Consider the following 19,367-nt stretch of genomic DNA (forward strand, 5'->3'; position numbering starts at 1 on the left):
CATTTTTGAAGACAGTGAATCTTCATCAGACACAGAGGAAGACAAGCTAATGGGATGAGAATTTTGACAGTAGTGAGGAGTATGAATTTTATGATGAATGAAGCTTGAGTTCAATAACTTTATGTAATACTTTTGTTTTCCAAAATTCGGGCCCCAAAATTAAGGTGCGTCTTATATATTGTAGCGTCTTATACATAAGGCAGAACGGTATACGAAATACAGCAAAGAAAGTGAATGAACTACAGTTATATGCAGCAACATAGATTCATCTTAGAAACATTGTTTTGAACAGAAAAAGGAAGATGAAAAAATAAGCCCTCATCTATGAGCAATTTATATAAAAATTTAAAAGGCAAAATTAAACTCTATGACTTAGCTCTGAACCCACAGGTGGTAAAATTTGAAAGGAAAGTGATTGTTACCTGAACCAGGTTCATGGTTACTCCTAGAAGGCAGAGGTGGGAGGGTAATCAGGAAGGAATATGCCAAGTGGAGGATACAAGGGAACTGGCTGTGTTGTTTCTTAACCCTGCTGGTGTCACATGGGTTTCAGTTTAAAATCAGTAGTTAAGTTACAGTCTATGTTATATTGACATCCAGCTATGCATGTTTCGTAAGTTTTGAGATTTTAAAACACAGTTATCAAATTTGTAACTGTTCTTCATCTACATTTTTATTAGTTGCAGCTAATCATCCCCTCAAGGAAAGGTTCAAGGAAACAATTATGCAAATGAACTGTCAGGGCCTATTCCTGCTGGACCTGCAGTGCTCAACACAGATGTCAGTAACAGGGTGCTGGAGAAAGGAGAAAGGACAGCACAAGGAGCCCCCACAGCGCAGGAGCCAGGAGACTGGGACACCTGGCAGCCTCCTCTGCTGCCACTGGTTTCCTGTCCTCAACTCCTTGCAACTGCCGGTTAAATCTTGGTTCATTGTAGTAAAAGATCTGCCTCAGCCAAGGGTATTTAAGAGGTACCACAAACTGGCACTGAAGTGTCGTCCATGTGAATATCCACAGTATAAGTTAGTAGTAGGGAGAAAATTCAAAGTCTTTGAGCCAATGAGGCGCTATCAGATGCTAAAAAAATACATTTCTGCTTTAATATAAATTGAGGGTGTTGTTTAGATGTGCATGAAGGCAGGTTGGGGAAAGAAGCTGTGAGGCTTGCTTGCTTGCTGTTTTACCGGCTGCAAGCACTTTGTACAATTAGTGCCTGAGCAGGTAACAAAAAGCCACGTGTGTGTCTCTCAAAAGCTGTGAGTGCTTTTAATCAGGGGTGACTTTCCCAGACCGCTCTACTGCCACTGCGAGGTGTTGATTTCCTAATCCCTTGCCTTCCACTGCAAAAGCAGGGTTTCCTTTGTGTATTTGCTCACCTGTCTTTGCAAGCCGCCAATAAGTGGGTATAGCCCTACACTTTCCAGCTCCACAGCTCCTCTACCGTCTACTGGAATTAAAGGTGAACCTGCCTGGCCTTAACCACCCGTACTACATCTGGCTACTTAGTAAGTTTTGATAATATTTTGAATATAGAATTTTAATCTTAGGGTTAAGAGGTACAGCTGGTAAACTGGGTCTTGGTCATTTGCTGAAACAAAGGAAAGAAAAAAAGGAACTTTCAGTGGCAAAAGAAGTGTTCTACATCCGTACAATCCAGTACAGAAGCCAATAGCTATGTGTTGCTATTGAACACTAGAAATATGGCGAGTGCAATGGAAAAATTACATCTTATACTTCATTTACATTTATCTAATTTAAATCCACAAAGCCACATGTGACTAGTGGCAAACCATTGAACATACTGGTCTAGATCCATTTGCTTTGAATAATCAAACATACTAATGCTTTGGTTATGGACCCACCTCAATATAACAACACCCTCAATTTATATTAAAGCAGGTATGTAGTACTACCTCTGTTACTGCCTCCCAAGATTTTAGATGGGGTATTTGATTTTCCTAATCCTCAGTATACTCATCTATAAAATGAGTAGTGAGAATAGATACTTCTTAATCTTTTTCCATTTTTTTTAAATTAAGTTTAATGGGATGACATTGATAAATCAGAGTACATATGTTCAGAGAAAACATCTCTAGGTTATTTTGACATTTGATTAATCTGCATTCCCATCACTGAAAGTCCAATTGTCTTCCGTCACCTTCTACTTGGTTTTCTTTGTTCCTCTCCCCTCCCCCAACCTTCTCCCTCTCCTCCCCCCCACCCTGTAACCCCCACACTCTAGTCTATGTCTCTGAGTCTCATTTTTATGTCCCACGTATGTATGGAATCATATAGTTCTTAGTTTTTTTCTGATTTACTTACTTTGCTCAGTATAATGTTATCAATGACCATCCATGTTATTGTAAATGATCCGATGTCATCATTTCTTATGACTGAGTAGTATTCCATGGTATATATGTACCAAAGCTTTTTTAATCCACTCGTCCACTGAAGGACACTTGGGCTGTTTCCAGATCTTCGCTATTGCGAACAATGCTGCCATAAACATGAGGGTGCATTTATTTTTTTCAAACAGTGCTATGGTGTTCTTGGGGTATATTCCTAAACATGGTATAGCTGGGTTAAAAGGCAATTGAATTTTTAATTTTTTGAGGAATCTCCTTACTGTTTTCCACAGTGGCTGCACCAGTCTGCATTCCTACCAGCAGTGCAGGAGGGTTCCTTTTCTCCACATCCTCGGCAGCACTTATTCTGTGTTGTTTTGTTGATAAGCACCATGCTGACTGGTGTGAGGTGATACCTTATTGTGGTTTTAATTTGCATTTCTCTAATGTTTAGTGATGTTGAGCATTTATTCATATGCCCATTGGCCATCTGTATGTCCTCTCTAGAGAAGTGTCTATTCATTTCTTTTGCCCATTTTTTGATTGGATTGTCTGTCTTCCTGGTATTGAGTTTTACAAGTTCTTTATAAATTTTGGTTATTAACCCCTTATCAGACGTATTGTCAAATATATTCTCCCATTGTGTAGTTTGTCCTTTTATTCTGTTCTTATTGTCTTTAGCTGTGCAAAATCTTTTTAGTTTGATATAGTACCATTTGTTTCTCCTGTCTTTTATTTCACTTGCCCATGAAGATAAATTGGCAAATATATTGCTGCGAGAGATGTCAGAGAGCTTACTGCCTATGTTTTGTTCTAAGATGCTTATGGTTTTACGGCTTACATTTAAGTCTTTTATCCATTTTGAGTTGATTTTTTGAATGGTGTAAGTTGGTGGTCTAGTTTCATTTTTTTTTTCAGGTAGCTGTCCAATTTTCCCAACACTATTAGTTGAAGAGGCTGTCTTTACTCCAATGTATGCTCTTATCTCCTTTGTCAAATATCAGTTGTTCATAAAAGTGTGGGTTTATTTCTGGGTTCTCAGTTCTGTTCCATTGATCTCTATGCCTGTTCTTATGCCAGTACCAGGCTTTTTTGAGTACAATGGCCTTGTAGTATAACTTGATATCCCAAAATGTGATACCTCCCATTTTATTTTCCCTTTTTAAGATTGCTGAGGCTCTTCGTGTTCGACACTTCTTAATCTTGATTTGAGTATTGTATTTAATTAATGAATGCAACCCAGCTATCACAGGTGCTGACAGTAGTTGATATTCAAGAAATATTGGTTTCCTCCCAGAACTCTGTTACTGTCTTGAAACTGTGAGACTTCCAAACAAGAATGGGATTAGAGAATTCAGATGATTTAGTAAAATGTTCCCTGCATTTCTTTTTTTTTTATTTATAAATTTTTATTAATGTTAATGGGGTGACATCAATAAATCAGGGTACATATATTCAAAGAAAATATGTCCAGGTTATCTTGTCATTCAATTCTGTTGCATACCCATCACCCAAAGTCAGATTGTCCTCCGTCACCCTCTATCTAGTTTTTAATGTGCTCCTCCGCCCCCTTTACCCTCTCTCTCCTTCCCTCTCACGCCTCCCCCACCCCTGGGAAACACCACACTCTTGTCCATGTCTCTTAGTCTCATTTTTATGAACCACCAATGTATGGAATCATATAGTTCTTGTTTTTTTCTGATTTACTTATTTCACTCTGTATAATGTTATCAAGATCCCACTATTTTGTTGTAACTGATCCGATGTCATCATTTCATATGGCTGAGTAGTATTCCATAGTGTATATGTGTCACATCTTCTTTATCCAGTCATCTATTGAAGGGCTTTTTGATTGTTTCCATGTCTTGGCCACTGTGAACAATGCTGCAATGAACATGGGGCTACATGTGTCTAAACGTATCAATGTTTATGAGTTTTGGGGGTATATACCCAGTAGAGGGATTGCTGGGTCATAAGGTAGTTCTATTTGCAGTTTTTTGAGGAACCACCATACTTTCTTCCATAATGGTTGTACTACTTTACATTCTCACCAACAGTGAATGAGGGTTCATTTTTCTTCACAGCCTCTCCAACATTTGCTATTACCTGTCTTGTTGATAATAGCTAATCTAACAGGAGTGAGGTGGTATCTCATTGTAGTTTTGATTTGCATTTCTCTAATAACTAATGAAGATGAGCATCTTTTCATATATCTGTTGGCCATTTGTATTTCTTCCTGGGAGAAGTGTCTGTTCATGTCCTCTTTCCATTTTTTATTGGATTGCTTTTTTGTTTGTTGTTGAGTTTTATGAGTTTTTTGTATATTTTGGCTATTAGGCCCTTGTCTGAGCTGTTGTTTGAAAATGTCATTTTCCATTTAGTTGGCTGTATGTTTATTTTGTTGTCAATTTCCCTTGCTGAGCAAAAACTTTTAGTCAGATGTAGTCCCATTCATTTATCTTTGCCTTCACTTCTCTTGCCTTTGGAGTCAAATTCATAAAATGCTCTTTAAAACCCAGGTCCATGAGTTTAGTACCTATGTCTTCTTCTATGTACTTTATTGTTTCAGGTCTTATATTTAGGTCTTTGATCCATTTTGAATTAATTTTAGTACAAGGGGACAAGGTGTAGTCAAGTTTCATTCTTTTGCATGTGTCTTTCCAGTTTTCCCAGCTACATTTGTTGAAGAGGCTTTCTTTTCTCCATTGTGTGTTGTTGGCCCCTTTATCGAAAATTATTTGACCATATATATGCGGTTTTATTTCTGGAATTTCTATTCTGTTCCATTGGTCTGAGTGTCTATTTTTCTGCCAATACCCTGCTGTTTTGATTGTCGTGGCCGTATAATATATTTTGAAGTCAGGTATTGTAATGCCCCCAGCTTCATTCTTTTTCCTTAGGATTCCTTTGGCTATTCTGGTTTTTTTATAGTTCCATATAAATCTAATGATTTTTTCTTCCATTTCTTTAAAAAATGTTATAGGAACTTTGATGGGAATTGCATTAAATTTATAAATTGCTTTGGGTAATATGGCCATTTTGATTATATTTATTCTTCCTATCCAAGAACAAGGAATATTTTTCCATCTCATTGTATCTTTTTCGATTTCCTTTCATAATGTTTTGTAGTTTTCGTTATATAGGTCCTTTACATTCTTTGTTATGTTCAGTCCTAGATATTTTGTTGTTGTTGCAATCGTGAAGGGGATTATTTTTTTTGAGTTCGTTTTCTAGTATTTCATTGTTGGCATATAGAAAGGCTATGGACTTTTATATGTTAATTTTGTATCCTGCGACCTTACTGTATTGGTTTATTGTTTCTAATAATCTTTTTGTGGTTTTTTGGGGGGTTTTCGATGTATAGGATCATATTTGCAAAAAGCGATACCTTTACTTCTTCTTTTCTGATATGGATTCCTTTTATTTCTTTATCTTGTCTTATTGCTCTGGCCAGAACATCTAGCACCACGTTAAATAAGAGTAGAGAGAGAGGACAACCCTGTCTTGTTCCTGATTTAAGGTGGAAAGTCCTCAGTTTTATGCCATTTAATATGATTTTGGCTGATGGTTTGTCATATATGGCCTTTTATCATGTTGAGATATTTTCCTTCCATACCCATTTTGTTGAGTGTCTTAAACATAAGGTTGTGATGTATTTTATTGAATGCTTTTTCTGCATCTATTGATAAGATCATTTGGTTTTTGTTCTTGTTTTGTTGATATGGTGTATTACGTTAACGGTTTTACATATGTTGAACCATCCTTGAGATTCTTTGATGAATCCCACTTGATCATGATGTATTATTTTTTTAATATGTTGTTGTATTCGATTTGCTAGTATTTTGTTTAATATTTCAGCATCGGTATCCACTAGAGATATTACTCTGTAGTTTTCTTTTTTTGTTGCGTCCTTGCCAGGTTTCGGTATGAGGGTTATGTTGCCCTCATAAAATGTGTTTGGAAGTATTGCTTCTTCATCAAGTTTTTGGAATACTTTGAGTAGAATAGGAACCAAGTCTTCTTTGAATATTTGATACAATTCACTAGTATAAACGTCTGGGCCTGGACTTTTATTTTTGGGGAGGTTTTTAATAGTTTTTTCTATTTCCTCCCTGCTCATTGGTCTATTTAGGCTTTCTGCTTCTTCATGACTCAGTCTAGGAAGGTTGTATTGTTCTAGGAATTTATCCATTTCTTCTAGATTGTTGAATTTGTGGCATATAGTTTTTCGTAGTATTCTACAATAATTCTTTGTATATCTATGATGTCTGTGAGTGATTTCTCCTCTTCCATTTTGGACTTTGTTTATATGAGTCCTTTCTCTTTTTTCCTTGGTGAATCTTGCCAAGGATTTGTCAATTTTCTTGATCTTTTCAAAGAACCAGCTCCTTGTTTTATTATTCTTTTCTATAGTTTTTCTGTTCTCTATTTCATTTATTTCTGCTCTGATTTTTATTATTTCCTTTCTTCGGCTATTTTTGGGTTGTCTTTGTTCCTCTTTTTCTAGTTCCTTAAGGTGTGAAGTTAAATGGTTCACTAGGGTTCTTTCTTGTTTGTTCATATGGGCCTGAAGTGATATGAACTTCCCTCTTATCACTGCTTTTGCTGCATCCCAGAGATTCTGATATGTCTTATTGTCATTTTTATTTGTCTTTTGATCTCTGTGCTTATTTCTTCTTTGACCCATTCATTTTTTAACAAAGTATGTTGTTTAGTTTCCACATTTTTGTGGGGTTTTTTCCCCTCTTTTTAGCAGTTAAATTCTAGTTTCAAGGCTTTATGATCAGAAAATATGCTTGGTACAATTTCAATATTTCTGAATTTGCTGATGTTATTTTTGTGGCCCAACATATGTTCAATTCTTGAGAATGGTCCATATATACTAGAGAAAAATGTATACTTGGTTGTTTTGGGATAAAATGTCCTGTAGATGACTATCATATCCAGGTCCTCTAGTGTTTTGTTTAAGGCCAATATATCTTTATTGATTTTCTGTTTGGATGAACGATCTAGAGCAGGGGTCTCAAACTCGCGGCCTGCGGGCCGCATGCGGCCCGCCGAACAATTTTGTGCAGCCCGTAGACTAATCCATGCGGGCCACACAAAATTGTTCAGCGGGCCGCATGCGGCCTGCGGGCCGCGAGTTTGAGACCCCTGATCTAGAGCCATCAGCAGTGTATTGAGGTTTCCAAGTATGATAGTATTTTTGTCAGTTTTTTTTTAAAGTCAATCAGTAGCTGTCTTATATATTTTGGTGTTCCTTGGTTTGGTGCATATATATTAAGAGTTATGTCTTCTTGATTCAGCATCCCCTTAATCATTATGAAATGAATATTTTTGTCTTTGAGTACTTTTGCTGTCCTGTAGTCAGCATTATCAGATATGAGTATTGCTATGCCTGCTTTTTTTGGATGTTATTTGCTTGCAGTATTGTTTTATAGCCTTTCACTTTGAATTTGTTTTTATCCTTGTTGCTTAGATGAGTTTCTTGTTGGCAGCATACAGTAGGATTTTCTTTTTTAATCCATTCTGCTACTCTGTGCCTTTTTATTGGTGAGTTTAATCCATTTACATTTAGTGTAATTATTGACACTTGTGAGTTCCATATTGCCATTTTATACATTGCTTTCTGTTAGTTTTGTGTCTTGTTTGATTCTTTTCTTTCATTTTTCTATCTTTTGTTTTTGTTTGGTTGTATTCCATTCATCTTTTCTCTGTTGCTATCTTTTTTAAATCATGTGCTTCTGTGGTGGTTTTTTCAATGGTGGTTACCATTAAGAAATGAAAAGTGTTCCTAACCTGTTCATTGTAGTGCACTATCTTCTGAGTACTTTTGTACTCCATCGTCCTTTGCTACTGTTAATGTCCATCCTATCCGCCCCCATTTTTCTTGTTGTCACAGTTTAAGTTTGGTTTTATTGTGTTCTTGGTGGAGCTCTTACTTGTGGTTTTGTTTTTTTTTTTCTTTGTATCTGGTTGGCAATCCCCCTTTAGTAATTCCTGGAGTGGGGGTTTTCTGATGAAAATTTTTCTCATCTTTTCTGTATTTGTGATTGTTTTTATTTCTCCTTCGTATTATAAGGATAGCTTTGATGGGTATAGTATTTGTGGCTGAAAGTTCCTCTCTTTCAGAACCTTAAAATATTGGGGTCCACTCTCTTTTAGCTTGTAGACTTTCTGCTGAGATATATGATGATAATCTAATGGGCTTTCCTATATATGTTATATTCTTCTTTTCCCTGGCTGCCTTGAGATTTTTTTCTTTGTCTTTGGTTAGTGCCAATTTCATTATGATGTGCCTTGGAGTAGGTTTGTTGGGGTTAAGGAAACTCAGAGTTCTGTTTGCTTCTTGAATTTGAGGCTTTAGTTCTTCCCACAGGCTTGGGAAGTTCTCATCTATTATTTGTTTGAATATGTTCTCCATTCTATTTTCTCTCTCTTCTGCCTCTGATATACCTATTTTCTTATGTTATTCTTTTTGATGGAGTCAGATAATTCCTGTAGGGCTATCTCATTTTTTTTTTAAATTTTTGAGTCTCTTTCTTCTTCTCTCTGTTGTGCCTCAAGTTGCTTGTCTTCTATTTCACTAATCCTACCTTCTATCTGGCCTGTTCTATTAGCTAAGCTTGTTACCTCGTTTTTCACATCGTGAATTGAGTTTTTCATATCTGTTTGATTTGTTTTTATAGTTTCAATTTCCTTGGAAATATATTCTTTGTGTTCATTCAGTTGTTTTCTGAGCTCCCAAAATTGTCTTCCTGGGTTTTCTTGTATATCTGTGAGTATTTTTACGATTTCTATTTTAAATTCTCTGTCATTTATCTCCAAGGTTTTCAATATATTAAATTTTTTCTCCATAGATTTTTGGTGATCTATCTGTGCTAACTTTCTGTCTTTTGTATCCAAGATATTTTATTTCCTTTTCCTTAATGGCATCTGAGGGTGGTTTTGTTGATAGTACTAATGAGAATTAATAAAGAGTAAAAAGTTAGAAAAATAAAAATAAAAAAATATTATCCCCCCTTTTTTTCCTCTCCTCTCCTCTCCACTCCTTCTTGAGAAAATCTTGTGATGAACTGTGAATTATATTGTGTGAAATAGAACAAAAACTATTTATAATGGAGGGCCTGAGTTGGTGAGAAGTGATAAAGGGACAAAAAACGGGGTATGGACCCACAAAATGCAAAAAAGGAAAAAATTTGTGTCAAGAAAAAAATGATTTGCTTTTAGGTGATGGTTGACTAAGAGATATGATGAGAAAAATAAGAGGGAAACAAAAAAAAGGGGGGGAATTAAAAAAATTACTATTGTATTTATTGGAGCAAGAACTAGATAAAATGGAGAGCCAGGGTAGGAGCAATGCTAGTGAGTTAAAAAACCGAAGTAAAAAACGCCCAAATCGCCACAAAAAAAAATTTGAGTTCCAGATAAAATAATATGTTCGTGTTTGAGGAATGAATGAGAAGAAAAGTAAAAGAGAAAAGAAGAAACTAATATAGAAGGAGAGAAAAACAAGAAAAGAAAGAGGAAAACACAAAAAGAAGAAGAAGGAATAAAAGGAGAGAGAGAGAGAGAGAGAGAGAGTTAAAGGTTTTGGAGTGCAACCCTCATAGAGAGAAAGTAAGAAGGAAAAAAGATAATGGGAGATGTAACACTTATGGGTAGTGTAGTTCAAAGAGAGGAGAGAGTAAGACCGGCAGAGAATTAAACGACCAAATTGGAAGAGGAAGAAAATAATCAAGACAAAAAGATAAGAAAAACAAACAAATATAATAAAATGGGATATGTTATAAAGTCTGTGGATTATTCTCGATTTTGAGAGGTTATCTTCTTGCTTTTTCTTTTCTCTCCCTCTTCCTGGTTGGTGACTCTCTACCCCAGGTTCTGCCCCTGTGGCATGCTAAGGTAGAAGTTTGCAGTTGATAACTCTTTATGGTGATGTCATATATTGGGCTTCGGTCTTGTTGGCAGTCAAGGCTCATTAGCATTTGCAGGCTCCGCCAATGAGAGAGTCCGTGTTCTTGGAGCCTCTCTCCTAGTCTTTCCTTCCTGAATTAGTAGCTTGATGATCCAGCTATGGGGTGGCTGCTGCCTCTGCCTGGAGAGTAAGAGACTGAAAGAGCTGGCAAATCCCCACTCTATTCCCACTCAGCACAGGGCTCTGGGTAAGGCTCAATCAGTCAGAGCCCATAGCATAATCAGACAGGGCTTTGGCCCACACAAGGATCTCTGACTCTGCCCCTCTGTCTGGGAACATGGGCACTCACTCCCGGGGGAATCTCTTGCCCACTCTCAGCACCCACCAACCAGGATATCAGGGCGGCTGACTCTCACTACGAGTGAGGCGCCCCGCCCGCACAGAAAAGTTTAAGCATAGGGAATTTCGCTCCTGTTCCCTCCATGTGCGCTGCTATTTGCAGTGCAGGGGCCACCCTGAGATTCCAGTTTCAGCCTACACAAAGGCCTCTGACTCTGCCCCTCTGTCCTGTAACACAGACACTCACTCCTGAGGCTCAAGAAGGAATCTCTCGCCCATTATCTGCGCGCCGACCAGGAGATTGGGGCAGATGGCTGTCCCACGCACCTTTCTTTGTCTGAATTTGGCGCGAGTATTAGCTTGTATTGACTGGGTTGCCACAAGCACAGTTTTCCCTTGGCTTGGATGTCTGTGCCACAGCCTGGTTTGGAGGTTTGTGCTGCCTTCTGGTTCTATTCACACCCTATGCCCGCCTTAGTTCCTATACCCTCAGTTCCCAGTAAAAGCAGCTCTTGTTAGGTTAGTGAGGAAGGCAGAGTGTTTCTTCGTCCTTATTTCCTTTGGGGTTGATTATATATTTAGTCAATTTTTCATACTATCATACCTTCGCGTTTAGTGTGGAACTTCTGGAGGCTCCAAGGATAGATTTTTCTGTCTCTGGTTGAAGATCTTGTTGAATTTTAAGGGAGATTTATCTGTATCACTCCTTAAGGCACCATTTCTCTGACGTCACTCTATTTGACTGGATTAGAATGTTAACTTTTCTACCTTTCCCACCTCTGAGGAGTGGAGTATAGTTCCGGATGGAAAGAGGAGCGCAGGAACTAGGTTTGGGAAGAATAAGCAAAAGGTGTTCTAGGGGCAATTTATCGGGAAGACTGGTTGAGACAAGTGGGGGATTGCACGGACAGTTGTCACAGGAAAACTCACCTCTAGACTGAGGTTGGGGCAGCGGAAACAACAATGTACCTTCCTGAGTCCTGGCAGTACCTGAAAACCAAGCAGCTTGGAAGGATTTTTTCTTCTTAAGATGCTTGGTGACAGAGTTAGGTGAAATGCAAGGGAGACTTCCAATGGCAAAGTGTAGACATGAAGTCTCCCCGAAAAATAAACACCATAGAGGAACTTAGAAGTGAGTAATGATGATGATGATGGTAATGAAAATACATGACGGCTTACATATGATATATCTACTATATGTGCCAGGCACTGGGATTAATTAAAATTTAAAAACATTAAACTTTTTCTGGCCCTGTGGTGGCACAGTGGTTAGAGCATTGACCTGGAATGCTGAGGTAGCCAGTTTGAAAAAAGAAATTAAACCTTTTAATCTTCTCAGCAACAAATGGTATTACCAGTTTTATTATCTCTATTTTCTATGTGAGGCAACTGAGGCAGACAGGGGCTGAAGAACATGCCCAAAGTCACCCAGTTTAGGAAGTGATTAAACTGGGGTTTGAACCCAGGCAATGAGGGTTAAGAAAGATCATCACTGTGTAGCTAAGCTTGCTAAATATTAGTAAATGTTCAAAGCAATCTGAAAATTATAAAGAGACTCAAGCTAGCCAACTATCATTGATAAGGTATATAAATCTGCAATTTTTAACTTTATGTTTGTATCCACCTCAGGTACAGAACAAACATGTTTTGATTATTTTTCCCAGGCCAGGATAGCCTTATGGTTTACTGGTAGACATTTAATATGGTCAAAAACAGTGGGCTGAGAGAAATGCTAAGTTTTTAAAGAAGAAATTTAAAAAAAACCATCAGATCCATAATATCCTTAAGAAAATTAAAAATAAAAAACCTGGGACATCATTTCTTTCTACCCATGACCATGAAGACAAGGTAGTAGGTTAACTCATGCCCACTCATCCTGCATGGAGAAACCAAAGGCCATATTGAGGTTAGGAACTGGTTGGTTTTGGGAAAGACTCTGTGTAGACACAATCTGGAATGATGTCATGGACCAGGTGGGGCCAAGAGCAGCCTGGCTGTTCCAACACCTCAACCCATCATCTAGGCTTGGGTCTGGTTGGGCTGTACTGTCTCTACACTTTCTTTCTGGTGAAATTATGCAGTTCCATAACCTCAACACCATCTATTAATATAGCTGACGTCTCCCATGTGGGCATTACCAAACCTGACATTCAACCTGAGCTCCAGATTCCCTTTTCTGTCTACTTGCATGACATTTCCACTGGCATGTCTCATAGGCATCTCAGATTAAACATACTATGCTATTCACACTCGTCTGCACCTCTGGCCCAAAGTCCCCAAATCAATAAATATCACTACCATCAATTCTAGTATGCAATTCTAAACAATAGAACCTAAATTATTTTTCTCATTTCTCATTGTTCACCTCTGGTCTGTAAGCAAGTCTTTTCGGCTCATGCAGTGTATCTAGAATTTGTCTGTATCTATTTCTTTTCTCAGTCATCACCACAGTCAAGCCAGCACCGTTTTTTACGAGGACTAGCTACAAGATCTATTAACTGGTCTCCCTGCTTCAGTTGTCCCCCAACCTTACATTCTGCAAACTAGTGTGTCACTGGCATTATTCAGGGGAATTTATTTTACTTAATAGTCAATATCAGAATTTGACTTTCAGCCTTGACCTTATATTATTCAATGTTTTTAGTGAGATAATTGGGGGATTAGCGTATCACAGTACCACAAAGAAAGAGTAAAATTAAAGCAAAAAAACTATACTGGGATGTTTTCTAAGGGCTACGCTCATGTCTAGCATGGTGACCATGGGAAGTCATTCCCAAGTTTGTGGGAATGGGAGCTAGCCTAAGTCTCAGCTATGGTGATCACTCTTGCTGAGGGTGAGGTTGTCAAAGAGGTACTATGTCAAGATGTTTTCAGGGGTCTCCATCTTGCTACCCAGAAAATGTTAAGAAGCATGAACATTTGCATCTTTTTAGTAAACAAGGAAATTTCAGGTAAATTGTAAGAACCCTATATTTTAATCATTGCCTCATCCCATTCTCTTTACTCTTTCTCCAGAAGCAAACCCACTTATGATTTTAAGGCCACGTATTATAATTTTAACATGAATGTGCTCCCACATTCACCAGGGCTACACATCATCCACCTCATCCCACCCCCATATACCATTGTTTATAAGGGGAGATTAGTTTTGTTTTTTCTGAGGCTGCAGGGAATACCTGCTCCATCCATCCAGGGTCCCACAGAATACTTCCTTTCTCCAATCAGGGTTCCACACAGTAACTCTTTCCTCCTTCCAGGGTTCCGCAAAAAAAAAAAAAAAACAACAACAAAAAAAAAACCAAACAAACAGACGTGGCGTAATGCATAGAGCGTTGAACTGGGATGCCGACCTTAGTTTGAGACCTGAGGTCATCAGGTTGAGCGTGGGCTCATCTAGTTTGAGCAAAGCTCACCAGCTTGCACCCAAGGTCTCTGGCTTCGAGCAAGGGGTTACTGGGTCCGCTGAAGGCCCACGGTAAAGGCACATATCAGAAAGCAATCAACGAATAACTAAGGTGTCGCAATGCGCAATGAAAAACTAATGATGCTTCTCATCTCCCTGTTCCTGTCTGTCCCTGTTTGTCCTTCTCTCTGAGTCTGTCTCTATACTTGTAAACAACAACAACAACAACAACAAAAACCTCCTCCTCCATCCAACGTCCCCAGCAATACTTCTTCCGCATTCTAGGGTCCCCCATAATACTTTCTTCTCCATCCAGGCTCCCCTACAAAACATCCTTCTCCATCCAGCATCCCTGAAATACCCCCTCCTCCATTGAAGGTCCCCTATAGCACTTCCTCTTCCATCCAGGCTCCCCCACAAAACCTCCCACTCCATCCAGGGACCCCAGAATACCACCTCCTCCATCCTAGATCCCCCACAATACCTCCTCCTCCTTTCAGAATCTGTGCAAAACCTCTCCCTCCATCCAGGGTCCTCCGCAATACCTCCTCCTCCATCCAGACTCCTGTGCAATGCCTCCTCCTTCCCTCCCACCAGTCCCACACAATACCCCCTCCTTCCCTCCTACCAGTCCCACACAATACCCCGTCCTTCCCTCCCACAAGTCCCAAACAATACCCGGTCCCTCCACCCATGCAATTCCCGAGGTGCACGTGGTTGGGGTATGGATGGGTTGAAAGATTCCTGGAAACCTGTTTAAAAACAAAAGGTGAAGATTTTCCACACACAAATCAATGAAAGACGTTTATTTGCTTACAAAGCAACAACTTTATTAGAAGAAATGTTAATACTTGAACATAAAAACTTAAGTGAAAATTTTGCAAGGGTAATAGAACAACATACATGCTCGCAAGGTGAGGAAGGGATGTCTCTCCATGACTATCCGGGAGGCAGTCCAGACTCAGTCCTTGCCGTCATCCAGGGTGAGCTTGCCAAAAAGATGTTCTGCCAGGCCGGATTCTGGGGCTCCCATCTTGCGCAGGCTGGTGATGTGGTCCTCCAACTCTTTGTTGAACTTCTGCTGTTCCTGCAGGCAGTGCCTCTCCAGGAGGTCGCACAGAAGGGTGTCCTTCTTCTCGGTGGCCAGCTGGTGCAGACTGAGCAGGCTCTGCTTCACCTTCACGGACAGACTCAAGGCTCTCTCCAGGACCTTCAGGCTGTTCTCCCAGGAACCCCTGTCATTGCTACTGAAGTAGCACAAGGGGGTGTTGCTACCGTGCTGGTTCACCAGCTGCATCAGCCTGTCAGCAGTTGCCCTCTCCTTGCCTGACTGCTCTCGGAAGAACTGGGCGAAGTGCTTTGAGACCATCTTATCAAAATAAAAAGCCATGGACCTGTAGACGTACGATGTGTAGAGCTCCAGCTGGATCTGCTCAGTGATGGCGGCCTCACAGTCGGGGTGGTAGGTCTCGCTCACTAGTGAGGGCAGGGATGTCGCCATGTTTGCAGGTGCCGGCGTGGGTAGGTAGCACTGAAGATAAGGTGGCGCGGTGGGGGCTGCAGGATGTGACATCTTAGGACATGCGCTGTAGGCCACCAGCCATGAAAACTGAGTACATCCAGTACATGGCTGGAGGAAAAAAAAATACACAACCGTTAGAAATGTAGCAATATTTTCCACAGAACTCTATGTACCCAACATCAAGGAAGCCCTACCCTAGAGACTTAGCTAAGAACAAGGTCAGCTAATCGCACCTCTCTCGCCCTTGTATAAGTTGCTTGCTTGCTCAGCCTAGATAGCCACCCTATACAAAGAAGCCATTTTAGAAGATCGGGGCTGCAGTGTTCCCTTGCGTGGGTTGCCTGCAGTCCCTGCGCAGGTTGGCAATAAAACTTATAAAATTCACTTTGGGTTTGCTGTGGTCTGTCTCCTGGGATGTAACACATGGAAGCCCCCAGCGAGATAGGCCGTGTAAGGCCCCTTCTCACGGAGTGGGCTGCAGCAGATGTTGGTAGCTGGCCAGCCTCCGGCAGTTGCCATTTGGAAACTGAATTTGGCTGATTCGAAACATTTGGAGTCTCCAGACTGATAAGGAAACTTCCTCTTTGAATATTTGGAAACAGAGCTCTGCTTAGAAAAGGGTGTAGTGGAGCAGGCGGGATGCCACCTGATTTCTCCCCATCCGGTCGGTCAGGGTTCGCAGGACACTGCCTTCTCCCTTTGGTTTTGGTTTAAAAGTTTTGTTTGTTTTGTGTGCATATTTGGTTTGTTTGTCTGCTTTGCCTATTGCTTCCTCACAGGATTCCTTCGAGAGTCAAGGGCCATGGGTCAGGGGCAGTCTGCTGCCCTAAGGCCTCTTCAGTGCTTGCTTGATAACTTTTCTGATTTCTCTCACAGGGCACGAGACTTGGGGCTCCTGTTGATTCCGCCACGTTGCAGACTCTTTGTGAACTAGAATGGCCAACTTAAGATCAGATTGGCCAAACCAAGGATTGCTGGATCCATAGAAAACATACAGAGTTTAGTGTACTATCCTCAGCACTCACCCATAGGCAGGTGGCACGGTCAGTATGCAGCCCAGTATAGCAGCAGAGGTAGAGAAAGAAAAGGCAGCCAGGCTGAAACTGGCTGCAGGAGAAGTGGCAGAGGCTCCCCTTGCTGTTTCAGGCACTTGCCCCTCCCCCTTGGGCACTGGGAATCACAGGCACCCTGACTGATTCCCTTATAGTGTATATAACAAAGAAACCTTTTTCTTAGCTCAAGGGCTGTGCCACTGCGTAGTCAGGCAAAAGATAACAGTGCAGTAAGCTAGAGATTATCATCACCTTGCTACAGCCCCTGCCCTCCTCTGCTTTGGCTCCGGGAAATCTCCACCTCCATGTGGAGCCAGACCAGAGGAGAAGATTTAGGGTTACTATGTCCCTGAGAAAATTGAGGACCTTATGTAAACTAGAATACCCCACTGTTAAGAAAATAAGTTTATAAAATTGTATGTTTTTTTTAGTTTACTACCCCGACCCTTATAATGACTTAATGTTGTAAAATGTTGTAATCATGAGTCCATTCGTGGTGGTAATATACTTCCCTGACCTTTGATTTTGGGTGTCAATGTTACTTGTTTTGGTCAATGGTAAATACTTTCCTGATCTCTGATTTTGGGTGTCATCACTTGTTTTGATCAAGGGAATATGAGAAGTCATAAGGTTTGCCAAAGTTGAACAGAAGATGTAAATATGCTTGCATAGTTAGGCTGGAGTCCAACGTTTCTTGCATCCAGCATTTGAAGAAAATGTTCTGGGTTTGTTTCAGAATGAGGAGGCATGTAGAGTAGTCATGAACCCAGCGCAACCAAACTCAACTCACATTCAAGCCTCATAGGTACTGGTTAAATCCTGCAAATGTCATTCTGTAGAACTGGGAATGAGATTTTCAGGTTGCTTCTTAGCCTTAATGCAGCAAAATTGCTTAAGACAATTCCCTCAAATCAAGGGAGTCTTATCTATTTACTTTGCTATTGTTGTTCACATGCATGTAATAAAATGGAATGACAACAGCTCGAATTTGGTTAATTTTAGTTATAAATAGATAATGACAGTTAGTCATTACAGATTGGTGCCTGGCAAATCTAGCTTTCATGTTCTAATTCACTTCAGTAAATGCTTTACCAACACGTTGTCATAGAGAAAAAGTCAACCTTTATGTAGTTCCCAAGACTCAGTTACCATGAAATCTAGTAAGCTTCAAGAAAGAACATAATCCTGTATTATACATGCATAGAAAAACATACCGTCTAGGTGCAAGTAATTTAGTTCGTTAAGTTAGTGTCTAGTATAAAGTACAATGTAATACGCAGGATAATGACCCTCCAAAAATGTCTATACCCTAATCCAGTGGTTCTCAAACTTTTTGAAGTAAGGGCATATTTAAAATCCTACAAATAATTGTAGGCACGCATTATACAAATTTCTGAAAAATGTGTTGTAATAACTAAGTCAAATGTTAAAGAAATAAATATAAAATCTAAGCGGGCTTTTATGGTAATTAAATGAATAAATACAACAAATTAAATTTATTCTGACATTAAAAAAATTGGTTACATTTTTGAATTAAGCTTTTGAGAATTTGTAAAAAAGAGGGGTTAAAAATATAAAAATGACAAAAAAGTTATCTTTCTATATATATATATATATACACACACACACACACACACACACACACACACACACATTCTTAGTAAGATTTAGTAAACTCAGCAGGCCCCAGCATGAATGTGTTAAGTTTTTTCATTCTTGTGTTTATGAGAAACATGAGCCTGATGAGTCTTAGCGATTTCTTCAAAGTTTGGGCATTATTTGAAAAGCAAATTCTCATGTCCTCATCAGTACATTGAAGAATTCCTCTCTTTTTACTCTTAATTGTGTTGAGAGTAGAGAATCTTAATTCACATAATAGGATGTTGAAAATTGTAGTAAAATGTTCAAAAATTTTAAGATATTGCCACATATTATTGTTTTATCGCAATCCAAAAGGCTTCAAGAGACAGGTCCTTATGTTTAATCATCAACCCAAAATCCCTGCCATACATACCATTTTAACTTTACACCAAACAAAGGATACAAGAAACTTGCCTCCAGTCTTTCCAGGGAACATGGGGGGTAGTGTAAACAATCAGCACCACCTTTTGACAGCCTTTTGCAACCTAATCAGGCAAGTGAGGTGGAGGGTTGGGCAGACTGTCAGTTTAAAGCCAATTCCCCATACATCTGTCCCCCAAAAACCTGAACTCCAAAACCCCTGTTGGTGTTTTGGTCCCCAACAGGAACATATTTCTCTGGAATGCCATAGTGCACACCTGGAAATGTTCTAGTGTGCACCAGTGTACCCTGGCGCACACTTTGAGAACCACTGTCCTAATCCCTAGAATTTGTGAATATGTTGTTACCTTACCTGAGAAAAGTGATTTTTTCACATCTGATTGAGAACTTTGTAATGGGGAGATTATCATGGATTATATAGGTGGGCCAAACCTAATCCCATGTGTCCTATGAGAAGAGAAATTTTCACAATTATGGTCAGAGAATGATGTGGCTATGCAGGAATAGTCATAGAGATGGGACCTTGCTGATTTTGAATATTGAGGAAGAAGGCTGTAAACCAAGGAATGTGGGAAGCCTACAGAAACTGGAAAGACAAACAGACTCTACCCTGGAATCTTCGGAAAGAATGAATCCCTGCCTGCACCTTAACTTGAGCCAAGTAAGACCTGTGTTGGAAGTCTGACCTATAGAACTATAGGATAAATGTGTGTTCTTTTAAGCCATTAAGTTTGTGGTAATTTGTTACAGCAGTAATAAAAAACT

General features: G+C 39.6%; 1 pseudogene; it reads right to left on the minus strand.

Annotated features, from left to right (window-relative positions):
• Positions 1-14,967: 14,967 nt before the first annotated feature.
• LOC136317549 (ferritin heavy chain pseudogene) lies at positions 14,968-15,507 on the minus strand (annotated as a pseudogene).
• Positions 15,508-19,367: the final 3,860 nt, after the last annotated feature.

The sequence above is a fragment of the Saccopteryx bilineata genome, chromosome X, assembly GCF_036850765.1.
Source record: "Saccopteryx bilineata isolate mSacBil1 chromosome X, mSacBil1_pri_phased_curated, whole genome shotgun sequence".
NCBI lineage: Eukaryota > Metazoa > Chordata > Mammalia > Chiroptera > Emballonuridae > Saccopteryx > Saccopteryx bilineata.